The following is a 10,261-nucleotide window of genomic DNA, read 5'->3' on the forward strand; positions in this document are numbered from 1 at the left end:
ATGTAATTGAAAAACAGGCAAGTTAACAACCCAGAGATTGAGAATTACTGTTCATCATCATAAAAATGATCGTAACAAGTGACAGAGCATTTGGTAGAGAGAACTTGGTAGAGAAAAGCCTTTGTTCCTGACTGCTCCCCCACAGACAATTACCCTCATGTATGTAAACTACTGGTTTTGCTCGGCTGAATGTCTTCACTTTTTTTTCCAACTCAGCATTTTTATATGGACCTTCATAATGCCATCAGGAGGGAAGTAACAGCTTCAAAACAAGCACTTTGAAAGACAGTAACAGAATGGCTGACAATTACAAAAGACTCTCTCTTCCTTATTCAGCACTACCACATCTGAAGAGGAGGAGAAACTGGTTCTCCTATCAGTACTCAGCTGCATGGAGGTTTTTCACTTGCGTTGGTCTGTATTCCCAGAGTATAAATGCTGACACGAAATTCCCATGGATATTAATGATTATGAATCAGATAAGAACAGGTGTTATTGATTAATTGTAATTTAGTGGGAAATAACCACTTCTCAATTTTTAGTGATGAATAAAATTTTATTAGCAAGCGGCGAGTGAGCAGAACAGCGCTGGGTGTGCTGGGAGTCTCTGCTCTACCAAGACACAGACCTTACAGGACAGCACTGAGTCCCTTTATAGTGTAGGCTTCATCCATATTCATGATGGGCGTACCCTGAGGGGGCTGCAAAGTTGTAAACAAGTTTCCCGGGCTTTTCTCCTGTTTTCGCGGGCTTTTCTCAGGTTTCCGTCACAGAAGGGGGGATGACTCAGCACAAGTGTTTTTGTAGTGGCTTGGAGATGGGGGCCATTTTAGCTCCCTTCTAACAACTGATTTTAACAATAGAAACTATATACATATATCTTATTTCTTATTTACATAAGAGAATTACAAAACTGTTCGGCCACAACATCCTGACTACAACTTCTTTTTCCCCTTGAGATTTGAATAACAAATACCATATATGTTTTATTACAACAGGGAACCAGACTTTCTATGTCTGTATGTGGAAGAGGGAAAAAAAGCATCTCTGAACTATTCTAGCTAGACATACATACCTCCAAACCAGACAAAACTGGCTTACTCCTCTAACCCAGGAGGGAACACACAGTGTCCATCAGAGGCTAGAAAGGTCACAGAGCTTCTATTTTCCTTCTTCCAAACTAGTCCACAGATGGGAATCGGTGCAAAACAGAAACACACCACACCTTTGGTTTTGCTCCTCAATCACCTTCAGTAGCAGGGAAGTGTATGTCTGAAAGAGCATTTAAGCACAGAGTTAAGTCCAAACACCACAACTAATCTAGAGTTAAGACTTTAGTACTTGAACAACATGACTTTGCTTTCTGATAGATAAAACAAACATTTGCTTAGGTTTTTGATGCTGAACAACATTTAATATGTCCTTGTGAAATCAAGCTGAAACCACAGACAATAAAATTCAAATGCTAATCTTTTTAAAAATACCTTTTTTATCCATGTTTGCAAAGAATCAGAGTCTTGTGTAGGAAGGGGCTGTGCTATAAATGACAAATGTGTTCCTAAAGGCTCCAATTACCTAGTAACAAAGAAGGGAAATAACCAAACATTATGCTAACATTGGGTTGGTTTGCCATAGTTACATCCTCTGATGTTTCTGTGACTGGTGACCTTTCAGAATAAATACTACAGGGAATCGTCTGTTCTGTGAAATGCATTTCCTTTTGTTCAAGAGGCCAATTTAGTGCTTTCAGGTTTTCACAAGGTCAATACAATCTATGTACACACAAAAAAAGAAAAACAGAACTACACAGACTTCTGTCTTTTCATTAGATACACTGTGAAAAAAACCCAAAACAATAGAAAGGAACTTCCAGGATCTCTCCCACACAGAAGGCAACTTGCATTTCACTGCAGGAACCTTAGTGTCACCAAAATCTTTGTTTTCTTGCAATAAAACATAACTAATACACACACTTGGTCTAATGGGAATTTAAGACTCAAAGAGACCATCTGGGTCATTGAAACAAGTTCTCTGAATCAATGATTAACCTGAAAGGGTCTAAGAAACATATATGCCAAGTACCACAGAGCATAGATGATGTTCTATTATCTCACAACGTATGACTGAACACCTTGGGACCAAAGCATTATTTTGACACACATAAAGTCCTAATTATACACATTTATCATTCTTTTTAACCCAGAATGGTAAAACAGACTCCTTGATCTCATGAACACTGCTAATCAAATTTGCTGTATTTATCCTTAATTTTGACAGAGAAGTCAGATAAAGAAGCCTCGGAGTTACTTTGGTGCCAGACATTTCACACACGGGAAAAGAAAACAAAAGCATTGTGTAACTCCTGTACAACAGGAGACAGAGATACCTTTTTTGTTTACAAAACCTCTGTATATCCACTGAAAACAGAACTGATAGTGCTAAGACATCAACCCCTCATACTTTTTGTCTGACTGCTCTATATGTGGCAAGCACCAACTGATTTGCGTTTCCTCCCTTTATAAAATTTACTTAAAATACCAAAGGAGACATCTATCTTAATTTCATTTCCTCTTAGAAGGAAAAAAAAAAAAAAAAAAAAAAAAAGAAAGAAAGAAAAAAAAGAAAGAGAACAAGCACACAAACCAGACAGGAAGGTACAGCTACCCCTGCTGCAGTGGTTATGAGGCATCAGTGGTCATGGATTGCAAGTGAGAAAATCCCCACAAATTACATGACATGATCTAGTCTCCATTCACAAGCACAGCTGCAATCTAGCATAAGCTGGAATTGATACGCCTGACCTAAAATCCTAAACCAAGAAAAGCTGCCTGATTTATGACCTCCTTATTATTGCCAGTTTTCAGTCCTTAGATCCTCCCAGAACATATAAACTAAACAACGCACACATAAACCAAGTAATTTTTAGCATGGATTAATTCCCACATTTTGAAGCAAATGCAAACAGCACTGGATAGACTGTTTTCATAGGAGTAGCAAAAACTACCTAATCAATTAAAACATTAAAAAAATATATATATATGAATTTCCTGCAGAGAGAAATAGGCTGGAACCCTACTTTCACTGAATGAGAAAGTCTGTGGTTAAAACATAAAAAAAATATTCTCTGCCCCTATTAAATTTGATTGTAAGCAGACTGATTTCAGTCACAGCACAGACTGGCATAAGGAAAAAGGAAGAAGACATAGTTCTACATTTAAATACTTTGCACTAATGGAGTGCTCTGTACCCACAGGTCTTCAGACACTTCATAAAGTGAGAATAACTGCTCTTCTCATCTCCCATTTAAAGAAACAAAAGCAACAATGCTAAAACAAAAAGTAGTGAGAGAGCTGAGAAAGGACTTGCAGACAGGTCTCACCTCCAAACCGAAACACGTATTTGGATCAGTTTGACCCAAAATGAAAATTAAAATATCCATGCCCCCCAACTGGAAAATTCAGTTGCAGTATTCCAGAGTCATTCTCCGATTTTTAACTCATTTGCCTAGGCAGGATCAGTGCTGACATGGAAATATGAAAGACTTCTGTTTGAAAAAATCAGAATATCCTGATCTTCTTAAAAGGAATTCCCATTTTTCTCAGCCAGTCACAGATTCAGGAAACACCTTCAGTTCCTGAGAAGTTGTATTCTCAGCAAAATTGGCTATTAATTTAGCAATGCTTTGCGTTGGCCGATTAGCAGTCAAACCTACATTTCATCAGACAGAACATGCTGTCTTCTATTTGATATGGCAGAGCCCTGGAAAGACTCCTCCTTCATGCTGTTTATTGAAAACAGGATCCATTTAGGTATAAAAACCAAACAAACAAGCAAAAAAACCCTCTTGCAGTTTCATCAAGTTAACTCATCAGTATTGGCTTCTGTGATAGATAGTAAACTATTTATTCATCAAATTCAGTTAAAACAATGGAGAAGTAAATCACCACCTGAGCTATGTAAAGCTAATATTGCTACATTGTATAAAACTAACCGACTAACAGCAAGCGCTTAGCTTAACTAACATAATAAATCAAGGCTGTGTAGGGGGTAGGTAGAAGATATAGTGGTGCGTCCTTATCAGAGCTTTAACAGAGACATGTAGAGACAAGAGGCAAGCAGAGACATGTCAGAGAACTACAGAGGCTGCGCAGAACCTTGGGGTGAAAAGTTCAACGGCGAGGAAGAGGAGATACTTCATCTCTACGACCACTATTCAGGACTCTGCGACCACCGCCCAGAACTGTTGAAGTTTACTGCGCAGAGAAACCTCATTAAAATATGAAGCGGGGGTAGGCGGGGATAGATTATGAATATATATGAGAGTTTCATTAATATACATCACTTTGTAACACATAAGCAAGACGAAAAAACTTCGAAAGTGCGCGCCGTTGGTGGAGTTGAACTCCCCGGCCGCCCAGCGCTGTTTTGCTTGTTGCCGCTTGCTAAATAAACAATTGGAATTTTTATTGGCCCTGTCTCACATCAATTTGAGAATTTACCTATAACAGCTTCCTTTGTTGAAGTGCCTTGAGCCCATTAGAAACATACACCTTCACTGACATCTTGCTGTTCTGCTTGGGAAATTCAGCAAAAAGCTACCTATTTATCTTTGCATGTACATCCACATAAGTTATGTCAGCTGGCTGTCACCAGTGTGACCAAAGTTCTAGGCACACAGGTTACTGACCTCAAAACACGCTGTTTGAAGTCCTTGTTTGATGTAATTTGTGTTATTCTCTACGTCAATAGCTATTTCATCTGTTGTCTACTATATTTACAACTGAACAAAATAAAGAGAATAGAAACTATTACTCAATGCAGTTTTCCTTAGACATTCTCCTGTCTCACTACAGGAATAATTTCAGCTATGCTAGCAAATATCCTACCTTTTAAGAATAAGGATGTATAGGTATCTGCAATGAACATGAATAATTTCTAATGTTATTAAAAACTCAAAACTTCCAATTTAAGAATCATAGTTGAGAAACATGAACACCTCACAAAAATGTGCCTGACTTTCCTCTTCATTACTTCAGCTGAAAATCATTAAGAACTACTACAATAAAATCATGCTCCATATTTTCACTGCACGATGAACATGCAACGTGGAGGTAGTATCTGACTTTTTTTAGGGAAGAGTGTACGTATAGCCAAATGAAACTGCGTTCCCAGCAACCAATAACACTGAACTTTGATATGAATTAATGATACAGAGGAAGGGCAGGAACAAAGGGAACTGGGGGGCAAAGGGGAAGATAAGCAACAGACTTGCCTAAAAAGAGGCCAGAAATCCCAAACTTGTGGTCTGTGTTCTCTTCCCATCAGAGGCAGGCATGGGCATTAGCTGTGGTTTCAACAGATCAGACCTGCATTGTGATATTCCCTTACAAACTGCAGCCAAGGAGGAGGGGCAGGGCAGGGAGAAAAAAAGAAAGAGAACAGAGACAGGGGGTTACAGCCAACAATACAATATATCCATCCCAAGCAAAGATGGCATGGATCTTCCCATCATCCCCATGTCAATGTTCTCAATAATATTCATCAAACAATTTATTAAGAATTCTGAGGTGAAAAGTTTGTTCATAGGAATGTTCCTGTGATGAGGCTTTAATAAATCACAGTTCCTGTATGGAAAGAAATACAGACCACATTAGACTTCCCTTGTCAAAGTTCACTGCTGAGATTCTTGGTGGCCACAGCTGCTTTAGACACCCAGTAGCTACTACAGCATTCACCTAAAACTGAAACCAAAACATCAGATAAGAAAAATTGGCATGTGTAACACATACTCAAGCAGCACTGTGGCATAATTTGCAGCGTATAGCTACATTTGTTATACCTGAAATCAAGCCTCATGTTTATTTGTAACAGCAATAGCCATCTGATTAAAAAAATAATAAAACTATAGCATCTATTTCTGAATCATTTGTCTTGGATAATTAATTTGCCAAGAGCATGAGTCACCCAGTTGGAAATGAGTTAGAAAATTACTCATTTCTAACTTTATACTAATATTATCCTTAAAATAAAAGGATTCCTCCCTTACCCCTAAATTGTTGCATGTTTTGTTTCTTTTCACAATGCCAAAATCTGCTTTATACAGAATTTTTGGATTGTTGGAATAATTATCTTAGGTTTATAACGCCATTCACCCAGAAAGATCTTACGGTGCTTTATAAATGTCTGTGTATTCTTCAGTGCACCCACATACATGATGCAGTACATGACAGTACTTGGCAACACTATACAAAAGCACCTGACTGGAACTGCAGTCAGATCCTATAATCTGTTGAAACAGCAAAGGGAAACTCAGATGCACAAAACTGAATTACTAACAACAGAATTTTGCTGTTTACAGCTCAGTTTTTGCAAAATGGGGTTTATTCTGACTACAGAGGGTCAGATCAGCCAGTGCTTGGTAACACTCATCATTTCAGTGGAAACCTTTCAATTTCTTCAGATTTCAGCTGTGAGCAAACTTTCAGTAAGGAAGCCTGGCCTGCTTCAAAACTCTTCTCATCCTTGGCTGCAGCATGTTGTGACAACATCAGGGCAGCATTAAATGGAGAACTTTATGCTGAACAACATTTGGAAATACTCTCTCTAACTCTGCAAGTCTGGATATGCCCAAAGGCTGCAATCCAGCCAGCCTCCTGCATATTTGACTCCTTGCTGAAGAATTGCCAAAGATGCAACTTCAGAAGCAATTTAGCCAATCTAAGACTGCCTAATAGATGAGAAGCAGCCCTGCTCTTTTGTCCCACCAGCATTTCTGCCTGCTCTTCTGCTGTCCCAGCACCTGTTTGGCCACATGGATCTACTTGCTGATTTGGCTGAAAATAATGGTATAAAAACATGTTTAAAAAACTAGCTGCTCATTAATCAACCCTTTGAGAAGCAACAGAGACTTCATGAGTTTTCATCATCTTTCATCTGCTGGTGCACTTTCAGGGAAGAAGACTGTGCTTCTCTTCAAGGACTGCAAAGAACACTGTAGTCCCATCGCATGGCACAAATACAGGCTCTTCTTTTCAGGAGTATGACTTCATTCTATGCAGGGCAGATGTCTAGTGTGTATTAAGCTCCCTGCCTTCTGTTTTTCCTACAGGATGGGCAATGGCCAGCCTGAAATACCTCTAAAATATAAGCTTACAAAAGAAAAGAAAAGGAAGATGAGCTCAGACCAAAACAGGAAATGCCCTGGGCCATTTGTTATTGTCAAAGAGCCATTATTTTCAAGTCCTTTAAAGATGTGACTGGTTAAGAAATTTGTTTTCTAAATGTTAATTCCTTGCCCTTTTATCATGCTTTAGGATAACTGTGTTACCCAATATTAGACATTAAATTTAACATCTAAACTAAGAGGCTAGAAAGCAAGGTTCCTCCAGGGGGCAATTCAGGTTATGGTTATATTGCTTAGCTGTACCATGTAGCATAACTGGAAAGAACAAGAGTTTAACTTAGGCCTGAAACTAGTCTGAGCATTTCTCACCACTGGCTCTACAGGAAGCCCAAGTTAAAACATCTGAAGGTCAGTGGCATGACTATCCCACTCCAGTCACATCTTCACTTAAGTTCAAGGAGAAGCCCTGAGTGCCCAAAACCATGATGACATTCCGAGGAATGGTACATAACATCAGACAATGGCACTAGTTTCTGAGGTCAAGACAGACAGTTGACACTTGCCAAGGATAAAAGAAGCTCTGTCTTGGGTGTCAGAGCCAGAAAGATGAGTAATACTACACTGAAATATTGTAATGGCTGCACTGTAACATATCCTGCTCCTTGGATTTAGCCCATGTTACATGAGCAGTAAGCTTCTTACTCTTGAACCACATCTTTTTGAGGCACCTTATATTTTTGAGACACAGAAGTGTCCAGTCTTCTGGCTTCTACACAGAACTATATATATATATATATATATATATATATATGTACACACACACCCCCCTTTAGTGGAGATCTTTCAGTTTCTTCAGCTATCAGATAAATACCTGATATTTATTTAGATATATCTTGGTATCTTGGCCAGTTTCCCCATTTCAGAATGGCATGACTCTAGATATGTATTGACTTCATGTTCCAATTTATTTATCTTGTTAAGCTTCTAGTAAGAGGACAGCAACAGTTGAGAATGTAACGAGCAACAGAATGCCTTTGGTAAAGTTTTCTGGGCTGTTCTGAGGGCTCTGGGACCATTAGACAGCTGTTTACAGCCTCTGTTTTACATAACACTACAAAAGAAGAAACAGTATTCTCAAAAAAGTAATCCTAAGGATTAAAGCTTGAATTTCTTACACCATGAAGAATTTCCATAAGCAGCCTGGAACTGAAATAAAACTTCTGAAACCTCAGTTGAAATAAAATTCAAACATATGTTTCATTTCAGGAAAGTCAATCCTGAGATTTTTACCTTTAAATAATGGTTACCCATGTTGGTATTTACACAGCTCTGTGGATGATTGAAAAAGAATCAACAACACATGGAGAGAAATAGTTTTACTAGTAAGATTTGGAATTCATGCCCAGCCCTTAACCTGGAGGTTTCAAGCTAACATACTGTCTGCAAAAAAAAATAATTAACATCATGTATGGCAAAAAGTGCAAAACAGGCCTAGTCCCAGACTTAGAGATAAAAAGACATTATGCAAATATTTGCAGAACATAGGCATAGGTTTAGAAATTAAAAAAAAAAAAAAGAAAAGAAAAAGAAAAAAGGGGACATTTTAGGGAACCAAACAATATTTGGATACACAGTTCAAACACCCTTCATGAAATATAAGCAGCACATATAAAAAACATTTTCTGAAGTAGCCAGTGTTCCTGTACTGTATCTGTCCTTCTGCATTAACCATACCACTCTATTTTTATGTCCAAAGGATGTAACCTTGAAACCCATAGGAAAACTAAGATGGCTGTGTGAAAACAGCGGCAAAGCTCATACTGACTTCTCTAAGTACAGGATTCGATTTATTATTCCAGCTGTATAGCCATTTCTAACAGTATGTCCTGAGACATCGGTAGAATGTCGACTAGGAGAGAAGAATATTACACACCTAGTTGATACCAACCGTCACTCTTTCTGCTTGTGCTTTCTATGGCAAGGTTTTCAGTTATGTGATTACCAGTAACTCAAAAATGCCTGGTTTACATGATTCAGCATGATCACAACCCAAAGTGAGACAGTGTACCGGCTCTGGCTGGGATGGAGTTAATTTTCTGGGGCACATCACAAATGCCCCAGAAACTATATTTAGCAACCAGTTCTACGGAAAAGCCATCTATGCAGACTTTTCTTAAAAATAAGACAGCACGCAATTTAAGAGCAGTCATCTTTTCTTGTATAAATACACTTTCACAAAAAAACCTTTGACCGTATATTTTTTAAACAATAGTTTTACTATTCACAACATGTATCTTAAATACCTGATAGCTAAGCTATTTGCTACATGACTATGAATCAGTCAGACAAAACAGACTGAATGTTTTGACATTTGACAACAAATTGCATCAGACATTGACACTGACAAACAAAATGAATCAAACAGACAAAACATTTACAGGACAAATACTTGTGTCACAATGTGAAAACAGTTCTTACCATTTTCTCCAACGGAGGCCACTTTTGCTGTTACATTGACTACTGTGATACTGTGTTGTTTGGCCTGATCAGCCAACTCCTGTCTAAATGCTTCAGCCCCTTTCAGCAATAAAGAAGTAAGATACTTAGCCATCACTGGTGGTCTTACAGCATCTGTGCCAGAGTTACAGAAAGACCCTAGAAAACGCAGAAGAAAAATAAAAGTTGGGTTTTTTTCCCCTCCAGTTAGTAAAGCTTCAGTTTCCTTTGGTAGTAAAACATATAAATATATATATACGCACATAAATACACAAAATATTTCTCAATTATTATTCATCTTGAGAGTCTATTAAATTTTACTCCAGATTGGCAGTTTAAATGAGTAGGGTATGTCACAGAAACATTTAAGAAACATACTTTATCATCATTTATGCTGTGATGATGTTAAAAAGCTCCTGCGAGGTTAAGAATGCACTGTATTAGGCAAACATGAGTACAACTGCGCTAATGGAAGGCCCTAATGATCCTGCCTTGAAAAGCTTCCTAATCATAGTAACAAAAGATTTAAATGGATGGATGGATGGATGGATGGATGGATGGATGGATGGATGGATGGAAAAAATATACAGCACACTAATACTGAAAAAAACTGCATTACTAATTCCTCAAAATATCCAAGCC

The 10,261-nt window shown here is 38.1% G+C and overlaps 1 long non-coding RNA gene across 1 annotated transcript; it reads right to left on the reverse strand.

Moving 5' to 3' along the window:
• Nucleotides 1-735: 735 nt before the first annotated feature.
• Nucleotides 736-9,695, reverse strand: LOC141927712 (uncharacterized). Its single transcript, XR_012624562.1, has 4 exons — nt 9,602-9,695; nt 5,647-5,741; nt 5,273-5,391; nt 736-1,272 (listed from the first exon to the last, which is right to left on the reverse strand). It is a non-coding gene; the product is annotated as an uncharacterized LOC141927712 (long non-coding RNA).
• Between the last annotated feature and the right edge of the window lie 566 nt (nt 9,696-10,261).

This window comes from Strix aluco, chromosome 10 (genome assembly GCF_031877795.1).
Source record: "Strix aluco isolate bStrAlu1 chromosome 10, bStrAlu1.hap1, whole genome shotgun sequence".
NCBI classification, from domain to species: Eukaryota; Metazoa; Chordata; class Aves; order Strigiformes; family Strigidae; genus Strix; species Strix aluco.